General features: G+C 39.2%; 1 long non-coding RNA gene across 2 annotated transcripts; it reads left to right on the top strand.

Annotated features, from left to right (window-relative positions):
* The first annotated feature begins 411 nt into the window (after nt 1–411).
* Nucleotides 412–5151, top strand: LOC132633835 (uncharacterized). Of its 2 annotated transcripts, XR_009579856.1 has the most exons (4): nt 412–703; nt 881–1879; nt 2627–2720; nt 3391–5151. It is a non-coding gene; the product is annotated as an uncharacterized LOC132633835 (long non-coding RNA). The 2 variants fall into 2 exon arrangements; XR_009579857.1 differs by having other exon boundaries at nt 881–2720.
* The last annotated feature ends 11466 nt before the right edge of the window (nt 5152–16617 follow it).

The following is a 16617-nucleotide window of genomic DNA, read 5'->3' as shown; positions in this document are numbered from 1 at the left end:
TATCTCCCATGTCAGCCAATGAATTAAAGTGAAGGTTATACTCCCGAGCACTCATATTTCCTTATTTTAGATTCAGAAACCTATCCGCACGGGCCCTTAGGATTCACTACAAGAAAAAGGCTCATCAAAGACCAACATTTAAGGACGAGTTGAAAATCTGGTCCCTAAATATATGCATATAGGGACAGGTTTTTTTTCTGGTTGCAAAATTTCACTTTCGTCCCTTAAACTAGGGATGAGATTAAATCTGGTCCCAAAACTAATGAGAATCTGGTCCTAAAAACCTAAATTGAGCGGGACAAAAGACCGGGGTTAATATTTTCCTCTAGAAAAGTAAAAGGAACTAAAAAAAATAAAGAACTTTAACAATACTTATTCTAAAAATTACTTCATCTCTCTAAAATCCCTAAACCTAGACTAGCTCGCCGTTGCCCCAAATTCAGCTACAAAATAATTGCTACCGGTTCAATCAAGCTTAATCTTCAAAGAATGGCTCGCCACTCTCCCAAATTAATTTCTCAGCCTTAGATATCCCACGAGAAAAATATTTCACCTAAATAATTATTTCCCCTAAATGGGTTTCTTCTTTATGCAATCTGAAAGAAGTTCTTCTTCTCCATATCTTAGGTTTTCAGTTTTCTCTTTAGGGTTGCTAAATTATGTCATTTTCCGTCAACCATCTCATTAAAATTTACTCTAACAGGTCGGTCTTCTTCTTATCCAACTCCTTTTAATTGTATTGTATTATTCTGTTACTTATTGTTCGATCTATGCGTCGAAATTGTATAGGGAAAATTATGAAACCCTTCAATGAGATTGTTAGGTTATTTAAGAATTGCTTTTTAAGATAATTTTATATCGGAAAGATTGCATTTTTCAGGGTTGCTGAAAATTTGCAAAGTTATGGTGTCTTCGATCTTTTGTGATGTGCTGAGTGAACAAGAGATGAATCATATCCCATTTTACTCTTGAAAGAGATTAAAGTCATTGAGGATGCAAATTGCTGATGTAGCATCTACAATAGAGTTAACTATCGGGTATCGTATATTTCCAATGAAGTTTGTATTAGCAAATATGTGCAGGTGGTGCACTTTGCTTGATTTTAAACTAATATGCTTTAAAGGAAAAGGGAAAATATGAATTGGAGGGTAAGCTTTGGAGCTTTATCCCTCTTTAAACTGCTTTCAGTTAGAATATATCTCGCTGAGTGTATTTCCGTCTTTTTTCCTAGGAAAGGTAAAACCACATCTGTCCAATTTATTTTTCTTACTGATTTTGGGCGAGTACCTTCTTTGATTCATATGCTTTGGCTCGTAATTGATGTTTTCCTCTGAAAGATATCCTTATTTTCTTCTCTGTTTGGTGATGTAAAGTTGGATGGTTATTTCGAACCCTTCAGTGCATTGAAGTTAATAGAAGACTGTTTTAGCCTCAAAATTGCCTTGCGAGTTAGTTTAAGCATTTGTTACCCTTACATCAAGGGCTCGAATCTCTAAAATAGAGTGGCTGATGAAAATTAGTAAGCCACAAATGAACTAATCTTCTTTTGTCTATTACTGTATTTGTTTGCTATTTCAGTCTTTTATTTAGAGCATTCTCTTTCATGGAATTTTATAATATTCACAAAATTATTCATCTCTTTGCACTGAAACTAAAATTTCACAGATTAGATATGTTCTTTTGTTCATTTTAACTGATTGTGTATGTTCTGTTCATTTTTTCTTTTTAGCAAATAGCTCCGCGTATCAGTTTAGTGGTATTTTCATCTCCTTGGTTTAAAATCTAGTTCGCTTTGTGGAATCTCAAGCAAGTTTTTGACAGGAGAAATTGGGTTTCAGATAATGTGCTTTCAGCTCCAATATAGTTGTGCTCCATTAAGGTAACCGCATAGTTCAAGAGTTGTTTTATTGATCTATTTATTTTGGTTTAACAGGTAACTCTAGATGTATTTTGTGTTTTCTAAATTTGACGTCGGTTTCTGAGTTCGGGATGTGAGAATGGGGTTAATAAGCAACGAAACATTAGGGTCTGATTCAAAATATATATGCAAAAGAATATTATATAATAAAACTGATATCATATTGATCTTGTAAGTGAAGACGCTACTCATCTCTGCTTTCTATACCTTTTTTAGCTTTAACAGTTTTCTTTTACTAGCAAGAGAGTGTACATGATTTTTATTCTTTGATAATTTATTATCTATATTCTGTTCTGATTTACAGAATTTCCTCATTAGAGTTATTGAAAATCCTTAAGGAAGAGGTCTTTGAAAGAAACTGTCATTTTAATAGTTTCATGGGCTTCATCCTCGAAATGTACAACATGATTTAACTCCCAATGTCATGTCTTTCATCTCTAAATGATTTAGCGGGTTTTTGAATTGGTCTAATGAGGAGGTGTTACCACATCTTTTTTGGCCTTCTGGTGGTGTTGAGTGTGTGTACTATATAGGTTTGACTCCTTGTGTTGCCTTTTCTTTCAATAAATATTTACTTGTCAATAACGTATAAATTGTAGCCTATTACAAATATGTACCCATGAGTTCATCAAGTTAATTGTATTTAATTTGGATTTTTATTACTTTAGTATACAATTGATGATTCCTTTGCATAAATCTTTTTGGTAGGAGGTCAGTATGATATTGGTGGTTGGGAAGGCAAGGAGTAAACCAATATTGGGGTTGCACAGTTTCTAGCTTGTCTCACCATGAGAGTCATGAGGTATTCTATAATCCTATGGTTTGCAATTTTATTACTCAGTAGCGATTATGTTAGTACTCTAATGCTGCTGATGGTAAAAAATTCTCCTTCTATGCTGAAATTTATAAAGGCTATTTGGAAAAAAATTAAATTTTTAGAGAACCAATCTGCCCTGTACAGCATCAGGTTTTGTTATCGTATGATGGAAGTTTAAGATCTCTGCAAAGTCAGTTTTCGGGATAAGATGTTGGAGGTTGGGTGACCTCTTCAGCTATTGTTTTATGCTAACATCATCTTTGATTATTGCTGCCTGTAGGTGTAAATTGGCTTCTTTCAAGAATAATACTTAAGTAGTAGTATAGTGGAGAAGTCTTATTGAGCCTCTCTTTACTCAAAAAAATCAATATGATAGCCTTAGGACTTCTATGTGCATTGGAAGATCCGACTGATACATAGGCATCTTACTTTGATTTCATTATTTAAAGTTAGGCATATAGTATTAAAATATAAGTCTTTTCTTGCTATGAAGCAAGGTATTTAGATCTAGAACTTCCTTAATATTTTTTTTGATAACCACGTTCAGAACTTACTCCTCAAATAAGGAGGTGAAGTTCTTATCTTTAATTTTCAATAAGTAAACTTATGTGATATTTAGTTTGGTTGATAGGGTATGCTTTAATCCTCTTTACAGATGATAATGCATGATTCTCTATATTTTGGTCTGCTCTTGATGAAGCAGTATCTTGAATCTTTTGGTACTTTCAATGGAGTAAGAGGTACAGTTGAAGCTCTAAAATGCTTTATTCGGCTCTAAAATGCTTTGCACCACCCAACTGATTGACTTATTTAACTTTATTTCAGGGAGACATTGGCAAGCATTCTCTAGATTGTGCATTACATGGTTCAACTTTTACATCAGTTTTAGAAACTATTCCTTTTTTGTAATCCATTGAATGATGGAAACAAGTACAAAATAATCTTGATGTTGAACCTCTTTTTGTATCTTGTAGTTGTATAAAAAATACAAACAATAATTGCAGGCATAGGCCCGTGCACAACATGGGCACCAACTACCTTGTTTTTGCAAGAGCATCCCAAATTTATGTGTGCCAAAGAAAATAAGGAAATTAATCTTAATTTCATTTGGTTTCAGGCTATTGAGTGTTAAGTCTCTCCTAGAGGCGCAGGATATTGACACTTCCTATTTTGCTAAGTAATGCGTGAAGGCTACCAAGGAGGCAGCCTTTTATTAGTACTTATCCTTTTATATTAGCTTTGAAGCATATCAACTTGGGTAAGTTCTATCTCTATTTTTTTCTTTACAGTTTCAAATTGGTTGTTCGCATACTTCTACGCACGAAAGTTATTTCTCCTCTTTTCCTTCAATTTACGTGAGTTTTTGTGGATATTAAATGTGTCGTTCCTATAGATCAATCAATAAAGCATGATTCTGGAGCTACAGTAATTGTTAATGACTTCAAAATTTTGTAATATACATCACTTTCACTCCAAGAAATTTATTTTAGGAAGGGGGTAGCAATATTTCTGTTCCATTGGTCTTACAGACACAATTTGGGACACGAGATGTTTAGTTTGAGTTTTCCAACATGGTGGGTGTAGGCACTTAGTAAACAATGTCCCAGACCCCACTATTGACTATCTTATTTGACCCCATAGCTAAGCAATTTTTTATGCTCAACCACTTTTCGGTGGCTTTCAGATTTGAACAAGGAGAAATATTAGCTTAATATTCATGAATTTGCTCATGTATTTTGATTGTTCCCCTTCTTTTGCTTTTCCACTTTACTTTATATTGTCTGTGTTTTGACAGTTACTTCACTGCATTTTCTGTATCGTTTCTAGTCTTACTCTTATCTTTTATGGGCCAATAGAATTTCAGTTAGCTTAGTTTTTGTTTTTTCTTGGCTTCTCCTATTCATGCTACTAATGTTACATACTGATGTTCAGAAAATGACTAAATGGGGAGACTTGGTCAAATCTCTGAATTTTTTACCTTTCGTGGCCAGAGTTTCAGTGCTATTAGACAAATGTGGTTTAGCATTTTAATTGATTTTAACGTGTGTAGTGATGAAGTAAGGGAGTGAGGAGTAATGAAGCGGAGGAATAACTGATACTTTATTTACTTATTTAGTATCTCGCTCCAAAAAAGTTGGGAAGAAGAGGGAAGTATACCGTATTCAGGTGTTCCTTTCCATTGTTGTTCTTCATGTATGCAATTAGTATTAAGTTATCTTTAAATACTATGTGATCTTATAATTTCTTAGGAGCATTTGTTTTATACCTTTTACAGGGTCAGAAGACTTGAAGCTACAAGTCAGGCAACAACTTTTCAAGAATTGATATAAATGATAAATTGGTCATCTTTTTGTTGGTTGCTTAGGACAATTACTTTTCTTGTTAAGTGGTTTTGTAAACAGTTCATGGTTGTACAGTTACTAGTGGGATGTTACGATTTCTATATACTTATTTATGCAAGCATGACATTATTGATAATTTTGTGTTTATATATATATATATATATATTAAACATTGGATAATGTTTCTTGGAAAAGAATATATATCATCCAGGGACAAAATTTTATGGTCGGTAAAAAGCACTTTTAAGGACCATATTTCTCGTTCTTAAAGACTTTCTTTAACCAGTAGAAGCTATTCTATATATAAGTTTAGGACCAGCAAAATGGTCCCTAAATGTACTTTAAGGACCAGAGTATTTCCGGTCGCTAAAGTGTTTTAAGGACTGGGAGCTATGTCCCGTCATTATTGACCTTTAGCGGCAGAGCCTATAACGACGGGTGGCGACCAGATTTTTCTGGTCGCTAATGAATTTTAGGGACCGGATTTAGACTTTCAGGGACCAATTTTCCCGTCGCTAATAGCCAGTTTTCTTGTAGTGATTATTATACCAAAGAACCGACACATCCCGAAGTCTATAAGATGCCAACTCCACAGATTCAGTTTCGGAGGCATGGATAATTTTCAATGTTCTCAACATCTCATCAATGAAACCTTGCGGGCTCTAGTACTAGTCGCCCTATCACTTGGACCCGCACTCTGCCGCTGTGCCTGAGCGGCAACTAACTGCGTCAATAACTGAATAGCTTCGGTCATTTGTTGTCCCGAAGCAGCCGGTGGAGGAACAGTAGGCATAGGAGTTGGAGCTGAAGCCCCCTCTTGCTCTTCTAGAATAGGTGGATAGTGAGAGGTATAAGATGGAACCTCATCATGAGATTCACCTCCTTCTACATCCGTTGGTGGCTCCCTCTCCACTCGCTGTGCTATGGTAGCCTTGCCTTTTTGGGTGGCGGAAGCTTTTCTTTTCACCGGTATTTTTGAAATCATAACGCATAATTAGGGAGGAGAAAATCTATAACATGGCTCTATGGCACGATCTATTAATAAGAAGAATGGTCATATTTCCTAAATGCCCTGCAGCTTCTTTTTTATAAGGGTGGCGCGCTTCACACCCATAAACGAGACTCTGCTAGACACGGCTCGTAGACACACCCTAGAAAGGAACTGCTCTGATACCACTTTTGTCACGACCCAACTAGGGGCCATGACGGGTACCCGGAGCTTACTACTGAGCACCACTCATTCCATTACTCATCACACATATTCTGCATTCATTTATTAGTCTCACACTTCTAGGCATAGGAAAAACCATTATCACTTCCAAGAACATATCTACTTTTATACACATAAGCCTTTCGGCTATCAAAAATGATATACAAGAAGAAATTATGACCATTATGTGCCATTAACTACCCACACATACGCATCTACGAGCCTCTACTAGAGTACTAGACATAAGGACGGGATAGGACCCCGTCGTGCCCAAAACATATACACGAAATAATATATCAAAAATAGCACCTCCAGAATAATGGAGTGCAACTGTAAGTCCGCTGATAAGCTCCTACAGATTCGCGCTGTCTCGCTATCTACCTGTGGGCATGAACACAGCGTCCAAAAAAAAGGACGTCAGTACGATAAATGTACTGAGTATGTAAGGCATGAATAAAAATGACATAATAAGGAAATCATGAAATATGAGGCAAAGATATAACCTGCTTAACCTTTAAGGGAAAAATGCGTTCTACACATATCACATATATCAACCTAACACATGTACCATCGCCGTTAACCCGCAACCAGGTAACCATCATATGCCGCCCACTAGTGTTGTCACAGTGTAATCATATGCAGCCCGCCTTTGCGGTGACATGTCCGGCCTTCCAGGCACGGTGGCCGTATACAGCCCACCTTCGCGGTGACATGTCCGGCCTTCTAGGCACGGTGGCCATATGCAGCCCATCTTCGCGGTGACATGTCCGACCGTCTACGCACGGTGGAATCTCATCATCATATACTTATCATAAACTTATTGTAAACTTATCATAAACATGCATTAGCATTCAAAGATAATCTATAACTATACCGGGGTGACGTAAGGTCGAGAACCCCCGATTCCATTATGGAGTAATCATGATCATCATACCTCTCCTTGGAAGAATTAGCATCATAAGATGGGTCTAGCAATAATGAATAACATCAAGGAGTCATACAAGGATCGTTAGATTCGTAAAATGTCATATCATATTCGTAGCGTGAACTTCGTGAAGATATCATATCATAGGCTTTAGAATATCTAGACTTAGTCTCATCATTACCATTATCGTTTTCATAGCAGATCTCTTATTCTTTTATCTCATAAGAAACTTTACATAACGTTGACTCGTATTTTCCGGAATGTAAGAAAGTCATGGAGAGATGTAAGAAGTCATGTGGTAGGAATCATGCCTTAGAAAGAAGGGACTAGCCTTACATACCTTTTTGTTTAGCTACTTTATCACTTGAACTCTTCCCTCCAATATTCACGTTTCTACCTTCAAGAGAGTTCGTACAAAAATTAGATAATCGAAAAATGCTTAAGCTTAGGCTAAAGCTAACGAAAATTGGATAACATCTCCTTTATTTTTGATGACTTCTTCCACCCAATAAACAACTCCCAACATCAATAACAACACTCACAATACCTTAGTCAATGACTTCATCAAACTAGACATTATTAAATGTCTAACATTCCCTATCAAACTCCTTTATGACCCTAACTATGGCATCACACCGTATCCATCCTCATACAATGACTCTACAACATCTTTAATACTATTTATAGCAAGATTATACTCATTACATATCAAGAACTATGATTCAAGTAAAGTCATGATTCGAGAATATCTTTATTTTCATATTTGCATCTCATATTCTCCTCCTCTCCGTAATCCAAGTCTTTCAACCCCTTAATAGTCTAAATAACATGGAAGAATCATAAAACTTACCTTGATGATATGAGAATAGCCTTTGGATGAAAATACTTCACTTGAGAAATCCCTAGCTTCAATCCAAGGAGATTTCTTGACTTGTATAAACCCTAGAGAGTATCCTCACCCTTTATTCCATAATTTCTTGGAGTTTACTCCTTGATTTCCCTTGGATATGTGATAATATAATGAAAGAATTTTTCTAAAACCTTCAAAACTTAGAGAGAGTACAATTTGAAATTTTGGGGTGTAACTCGTCTATTTATAGCTAGAACTGGAATGTTCCAGATGAGCGGTTCAACGAGCGGGTCAACAGTCTATCGACTTGCTCCATCGACCTGCTTCTACAGATCAGGAGCTGCAAAACCATATCGACGGCAGCGATCGACGGCCAGTCGACGTGTCTCGTCGATCGGTTTCTGCAGATTAGAATTCTCCGAACATAACGATGGTTCGTATTGACGACCCGTCTACATGATCGACGGTCTGTCGATTACATATGGTGTATGCAGATTTTCCTAAGTCTTCTCAGCCTGCGCCGGTTCAATCCGTTCAACTTCTAATCCTGGAATATACCAGAAATACCCACTAGTATCTCCATACATGGGGTAAAATGCTTAGCATCTCAATACTCGGGTATAAAGTTCCATTTCAAGGAATACTTGGCTAGAAAACCGTAAGTTCTTCCCACCATGAAAGAGAGAGGTGTAACATCGTCCCGGCTAGGACGTGGGCTTCCTGCAACACCTTCATTCGAGCCAAGCAGTGCTCGGGTGAACTTTGTAAAAGTGATAGCACTGAGATTTGGGCTGGTGTTTTCTTTAGGTGCTCCATAATGGAGTATTCTTTGGGCTGCATCCGGTGACAGAAATTTTCAGCTTCACCCGCAGTGATTTCCTTTTTTTGATTTCCCTCTCTTCGGGGTGCCCATTGGGCTAATCTTTGGGAGTATAGCACCTTCCCAATCTCGTAATTTCGTGGGCAGCAGCGACTTGGACCACAAATTCTTTTCGAGGCAGTGTCAGGGTTACTTGGGCCACATGCGCAATAACTGGCATAGAGATTAGTACTTTGAATTGTGGGCGTTCTTATAGAGAAAGAGACGCAACTATGCACTCAAGTTTTTTCACAGATTCTCAGATTGTGGATCTGCCTGCGACCCAGTCCGATTCTCTTTCTATCATATGAATCACGTTGTTGCCATGGTTTGGCAGGGGATAGGTGTTCACATTTGGAGGAGTTGTTTGGAGCACAATCTCTTTCCAGTCAATCATGTCTTCTATCTTGTACTTGAGATTAATGCAATCTTTGGTACTGTGTCCTGTGCCATTAGAATGGAATGCACACGTCTGGTTAGCTTGGTAAAACGAATTCTTTGGGTCAACGACCTTTGGGAGAAGCGTTTGGATCATCCCGACCGCGCTAAATCTTTTGAACAAATTAGTTCGTGATTCCATTAATGGAGTGAGCACGCAGGTAGGCTTCTTTTCTAAGTTTTGACATGGCGCATTATAGGTATTTGGTGGTTGCTGATTTTGGTAAGTATTGGGTTGGTTATTTTATAGAGGACGGTAAGCGGCTAGGGAAGTTTGATAATTTGGCTGTGGAGCTTGGTAATTCGGGGGAGGTGATTGGAAGGTATTTTGTGGGTTTTGGTAATTTGGGGTGGTGATTGGAAGGTCGACTGCACATAATATATGGGCACCGTATAGTAAGGGGCAGGTATGTAAGTATTTGGGGGAGGTGTAGCACACATTTCAATCGGGAATTCTTCCCCTCTTTTGGGTTTTGGGCTAAGAGTATGGGATATGCTTGCCACATCTTCCTTTTTCTTTCTTATAAATCTGGTTGAGCTTGACCCAGCGAACTTTTCGGTCATACTTATGATTCGGCCTGTTTTGGGACCATCTTCTATGGCCTCTCCCATTTTGACCAGTTCGTAGAACGGTCTTCCGGTAATTGAAAGCATTTTATCGTAAAGTCTATGTTTTTTGAATGGATGAAGACCGACACTAATACTTCCTCGCCCATAGAGGGTTATACCCGGGCTGCTTTTGTTCTCCACCTACTTTACTCGCGGAAATTCTTGGTAGATTTTTTCTTCACTTTCTCCAAATAGTACCTATCTGGTACTATTTCCATATTAAAGCAAAATCTTTCCCTAAATGCTTCAGCCATGTCTTCCCATGTGATCCAACGGTGTATGTCTTTCGCCGTGAACCACTCTGAGGCTTTTCCGGTCAATTATCGACTGAACAACTTCATAATGAGCGCTTGGTTGTCTCGGACACTAACCAATTGGTCAGAGTAGGCCCATAGATGTGCTTTCGGATTACCTGTCCCATTAAATAGCTCAAAACACAACACCTCGAAGCCTTCGGATAAATCCAAATTTGGATGCATACACAAATCTTTATAGCTTAAGCCCGTGCCAGTGAGAGTGGTTCTCATAGACCGTTCCAACATTGCGGTCATCTTCCGCTCAAGCGTTTGTTCCTGTTTTTCCTGCTCGGTCTTTCACGCCTTTTCCATCTCCTCGTAGTGATCGATTTCTTGATCAGGTGATAAGATGTCTGAGGTGACAGGTGTGTGGAAGGAAACAATAGGTCGTGGACCAAAAGTGACTGTGGGCCCCATATCTTGGTGATGCTTTTCTTATCTATCAGGTCGATGAGCCTTTTCCTAAAGGCCAAATATTTTTTGATGGTGTGTCCTACTTGATCCTGGTGGAAAGGTATCTCTTGGGCGCGAAGACCGGAGCACACGGTGGCAACCTGTCGAAGCTGACACAGACTATCCCTCTGCTTTTAAGCTTGATCATCACTTCCTCTCTTTTTACGTGCTTAGGTGAGACGTGGTAGGGATAATCCTATGCCTTGAGCACAATAGCCCACCATTCGAGCGAAGCTGGTCGGAGATACTCTACCCGTTCCTGGGGTTCTCCTTTAGGAATTGGAGGCGCAGAAGAAGTCCCTTCCTTTTCTGGGCTTAATGGCACAGCAGAGGCAGCCTCCCTTGATAGCCAAGTAGGCTCCGCGGGTCAGATTCCATTTCCTCCTCCTCGGATTCTTCCATTATCGGGATGTATTTGGGAGGGATTTCTTTTCCCTTGTCTAGGACATTCTCTCCTTGAGGTTCAGTTGGTTCCTTGGGCGGACTTTCTGCCGAATCCATCAACTCATCAGCCTCTTTGATCATGGCCTTAACTGCTCAGTTTTTCTTTTCAAGGTCTTGAATCTTTCGGCGAAGCGAGACTTCATTCTTTCTTATAGCCTCCAGCTCTGGTGCATTCTTGGTATTCCTCTTCATATTCTGAGAAGGTTACTAGACTTAGTACGGGTATTTTTGTTCATTGTTTTTCTTTGGGGGACTGGACGGTACTTGAGATCAATTAAGCATTTAAGCGAAACATATGAAAGCAAGTAAGTCACATAAAGCAGTTTATAAAATTACACTGCTCGCGTTCCTAAGCCTTTTTGAACCAAAGCATACTAATTGTTTGCAACATAAATATATCACTAGAATCAAATCATTGCCTCATAATCATTAATAATAATTATCTTCCCCAAAAGGGGTACAAAAGATGAAGTAAAGACCGTGCATAATGTAAATCAGTAGAAGCGCCCTCCGGTGGCGGATGATGAAGCCCGATCTCGATCGGGGTTGGCCTTCTTTGCCTTTCAAAAAGTACTCTGAATATGCAAATGGGCCGAAGTCAAAGTGGCCTCCATCTGAAATCCCTTTTGTAGAAATGTCAAAGGAGCAACGTCATCCAAATTCTTCTTCATCCGATCATTGAGCTCAACCAAACAATCATTAGTAAGCTCCAACTCATGTCTCAGAGTCTCTATGATGGCTTTGTCATGCTCGATCTTTTCCAAATATTTGACATCTCTGTCGTCAGCTCTCTCCTCTGAACCAAATGGGCTAAAATCTCGGCTTGTGAATCCTTATCTTACACACAACTGTAGAGAATAGGTCTGGGATGAAGTGTACCTTGTAAGTAGGCCCTCAACAAATCTTTATATTCCACAACACAACCCGGACAAAACCTATCCCTAGATAAGGTATCAGGACCCCAAATCATGTGACCTTTCCGTTCTCGTATGCAATCCAAAGGCCTCAGCTGTCTATCAATTTCATAGTCAATGATAAAATCTCCCATGCCTGTGACCTAGGGTACGACTTGAATCCTCCCAAATTGTCTCAAGACCCTAGCAGGAGCGTAAGGGCGAATCCCTCGGATCCCCATAATCGGTAAGAACAGACACTTTCTACCCTTAACCACAATTTTATTGGACACAAAGTCATGGAAATTCCATAGAACGCTTTCTTCTTTTAGCATGGAAAAGTTTAAGGTCCAACTCTGTTTGTTTTGTTCCTCGAAGCTCATGCAAAAATCTAGAAGACCATCCTTTTCGGCTGGCTTACTTAAGTGTTCACCCCTAACTTTGATCATATGATTAGGGATCCACAATTTTAGGAGTAGGTTACAACCTTGGAAGTATTTATAATGGTTTGGGCAGAGGCTTAAGGCTCGGTACAAGTCGGCTAGGATAATTGGGGTTAGGTCAAAAAGTATTTAGTTTCTTCTTGTTGGGTTATGTCGTAGAAGATGGCATGGGAAACTAAAATGACTCAGGTGTCTATGGATAATGACCATTCTTTTGGAAAAACCATGGTTCCCAGAAACCAAATGGTGAAAGCTAAAGGTCTGGTGGCCGTCCATTAGGCTTAAGTCTTGAACTCCCCAGGATGTTCCACACTCGGGCTCCCAAACCTTTTGTATAACTCTCTAAAGGGTATGGTTGGACCATGGACCCAATTGGCGTAGCTTAAGGAAAACATTTTGCAAATTTGGGAGTAGATCGGTTTTTCTAGGATTAAGTCATTTTGGTCGGGTTTCTTTCTTCTTTTCAATCTCAAGCCTACGCTAGTCAACACATCCTTGAACTCCCCTAAGTTAGGTATCATCTCGACATCATCCCCAGATCGAAAAACCATCCTATCTCGGTCCCAAAACCCGATAATTACTTCTATTAATTCCTTGAAACCTTTCATAGTCATAATGGATGTCAAATTTCCTAAATGACATGAAATACCCTTTTTCTCATCCGGGCACATTTCGCCCCACCAAATTCGTAGCAACTCTGGTGTAGTCAAAACCATGTCAAAATTCAAACTGATCGACATCTACAAAACAGAAGCTAAGGTTAATTCCCCCCCCCCCCCCCCCCCTAGGCAATGGTTCCATTCATAGGCACATCATATATTTCCAAATAGCACATAATATGTGATGTAGTGCTTTTCGGGTCATAGACCGTACTTGAAATGGGGTAGTCTTACTATCAGGTTTGGATACGTCTAAGATATCCAAACCACCCGATCTACTTCATATTTGAATTTGGTTTAGCTTTAACCTAGACATATGCAAGAGTGGGCTTTTCGAATTGACCTTGGACCCTAGCGGACTACTCGGGGTGAACCACTATCGACCGTTGGGTGACCGTACACCAGCTTAATAATCAACGTGTTCCAAGGAAAGAGTGTTTCGATTTTTTTTAAGAGCAGGCTATACCGTTGGGTGACCGTACATCATTGTGAAGGGTTCGTTCGATCCCATTGCACGACACGCTGCATTTCGTGCTATAGGTCCTGACAGACAGAGCAGAGGACCTCTTCAATAGGATTCTCAGCTTCAGCGGATCGTCAGCAAGTGCCATTGTACGGGGCTTTCTCTTTTGGTGTATGCTATGTTCATATGTTATGTATATGCACTCCTAGAGGCTCATAGAAAGTATGATGTATGTAGATTTCGTGGGCAGCCTTGCCGACTACATGTTATTATCGGGACACTTCTAGCAGCCTTGTCGGTTATCTTGTGTGTGTGTGTGTGTGTATACATGTTTGGTCATGCATATGTTTTCTAATCTATTGGGCCTTTTCTTTGTGCAGGTATTTTCTATATTACAGTGACCTCACATTTCAAGCCAGGATAGTTGTATTGAGATTATGTCAGTATACGCCAGGTGGTACTCGATCGATAGAGCAGGGTGCCCGTCATGCCCCTCGTTAGGGTGTAACATGTTCAACCTTAGAGACAAGTGTAGTGAATGAGCTTGGAATGAATAGATCAGATATAGTTGCAAGACAAGGGCGAATGAAATAGGTCTATGGACATATTCCACCTCAGACATTGAGACGATTCAGAGTTGAATGAACAGGCAATTGAACCAGGTCCAAGAACATGTTCGACCCAGAGTCCTACAGCGAGTAGGATTTTTTATTTATGGTAAATACTTGGCGGACAAGTTGCAGGATTTCTTGTCATAACTATACAAATACTTCAGACTCCTACAAGGACACTTAAGCCACGTGAATGCAAGAATCCCAAGTCAACTCAAACCCTAACTCTTATAATGGGCCTTAACTATGTTGGGATTGAGTTCAGCCGACTTGATGCAAACCTAATGCTATAAATATCCAAGTCCTACCATGAAAAATCCCACGCACTCAGATACAAAGAAATTCAGAGGTTGAGCGGACACTGTCAAGGAAATAAATTGAGAGCTTTGATTATTAAAGTGCGGCCCGATACAAAGAAGAAGATTGCAGAACCTGTTTAATAGAGTTTACAACAACAACAACAACAACAACCCAGTGAAATCCCACATCTTGGGGTCTGGGGAGGGTATAATGTACGCAGACCTTACTCCTACCAAGGTAGGATGGCTGTTTCCGAGAGACCCTCGGCTCAATAGAAGCATAAAAAGGGGGTCAGATAAGGTTAAAAGATTTAAAACGATATTGCAATGAAATAATGTAAGCGACACAGTAAAACAGGATAATCAAGGAATTCCTGTTTAATAGAGTTTATGTTTTACAATTCTTGAGTCTAGATTCGTGTGTTAGGAGTGTAATTTGAGTTGTACCTTGATCAGCTTTTATAGATGAAATATTCAATAGGTATACACATTAGTCAAATTCAACTTCAAGTTGGGATTCGTGTGTTTAATCAGAAGCAATATTCAATAGGCATTCGTGTGTATAATCAGAAGTTGGGAAAACTTGAAATGGTCTCAATAGTCTAGAGAGACTGTTGAGATAGGATTTAGAGTTAGTTCCTAGGCTACAAAGTTGTAACTTGAATTTGCAAAGGCTCACCGTTGTAGTGGAGTTTGGGGAAAATCCTATAGAGGTGTAGGTTGCGGTTTTTTCACCCTTTGTGAGCCGAGTGATTTCCACATAAAAATTGTTGTGTCCTTACTTACATGTCTTTATTATTCTGCAATCGCTAGCTTGGAATAGATAGAGTAACGTGTTCTTTCCTATAGACGAAAATTTGGTATAAAGTAGGATAGACAAATGCTAGTGCACCATAACAATTGTTATCAGATCGAATTTTCTTTAAAAACTTAACACCTTAAGAAAGGATCATGATGAATGTTGCACCACCACTTGGACACAGTGAAGGATATTCACATAGAAGGCCACCACTGTTCAATTGACAGTAGTATGGATGGTGAAAAGATCGCATGGAGGATCACTTGCCAGCTAGAGATTATGAACTATGTGATAGGGTCATCAAAGGACCAAAATACCCCATGAAGAAGGCGATAGATGGAATTGATGAGAAAAAAGGAGAAGAGCGAGTATGTTGAGAGTGACTACAAGATACTCGAAAAGAATGCAAAGGCCAAGAATGTCTTGATTTGTTCACTTGGACCTGATGAGTACAATAAAATCTCAGGATGTAAAACTGCCAAACAAATCCGGGATGCCCTGAAGAACATTAATGAAGGAACTAGTCAAGTAAGGAAGTTTAGAAAGGCCCTGCTTGCTTCTGACTTTGAAAATTTCAAAATGAAGCCTGGAGAAACACTTGTTGAACTGTTCACAGGATATACTTCCCTTGTAAATGAATTGACCTCACTTGGAAAGACCATCACCACTGAGGACTTAGTGGACAAAATCTTGAAGACCCTGCCAAAGCCCTTAAAAATGAAAGTGATTGCTATAAAGGAGGCAAAAGACATAGAGCCTATGTCCTTAGATGAACTTGTGGGGAACTTAAAGACCTGTGAGATGGATGTGGAGAATTCCAGAAAAGAGGAAACAAATATAAGAAAGTCTTTGGCATTCAAGACCAAAGATAATGATGATGAAGACGAGATAGCCCTGATCACCAAAAATTTCAAGAAAGCTCCTCAAAAAAAGAGAAACAATGTCACGACCCATTTTATCCTAGGTCATGCGGGCACCTACCTTTCGTACCTCGGTAGGCGAACCCTTAGCTCAATATTAACGATAATAGAAAATAACAGAAGAAAGTAAAATAATGTAAGTCTCACAATATAATATAATGTTAACAAGTGCAGAAGCAAATGAAGTCCACCCCAGTATCTTTCTGGTCATACAAGAGCATCTAAATCTGAATACTAAAGGTCTGAATAATAGTACATAAGTAGTCTCTGAATGAAAAGCAAGACATAAGTAATAGAAGAGTCTTCGAGGTCAGTGGACGCCATGCTCACCCTGGAAAGCTCAAGTGGAAGCTGGAGAGTCGATCAACC

The sequence above is a fragment of the Lycium barbarum genome, chromosome 3 (genome assembly GCF_019175385.1).
Source record: "Lycium barbarum isolate Lr01 chromosome 3, ASM1917538v2, whole genome shotgun sequence".
Lineage (NCBI taxonomy): Eukaryota > Viridiplantae > Streptophyta > Magnoliopsida > Solanales > Solanaceae > Lycium > Lycium barbarum.
Note: the sequence above shows the minus strand (reverse complement) of the source record. Positions and strands in the feature narration are given on the sequence as shown.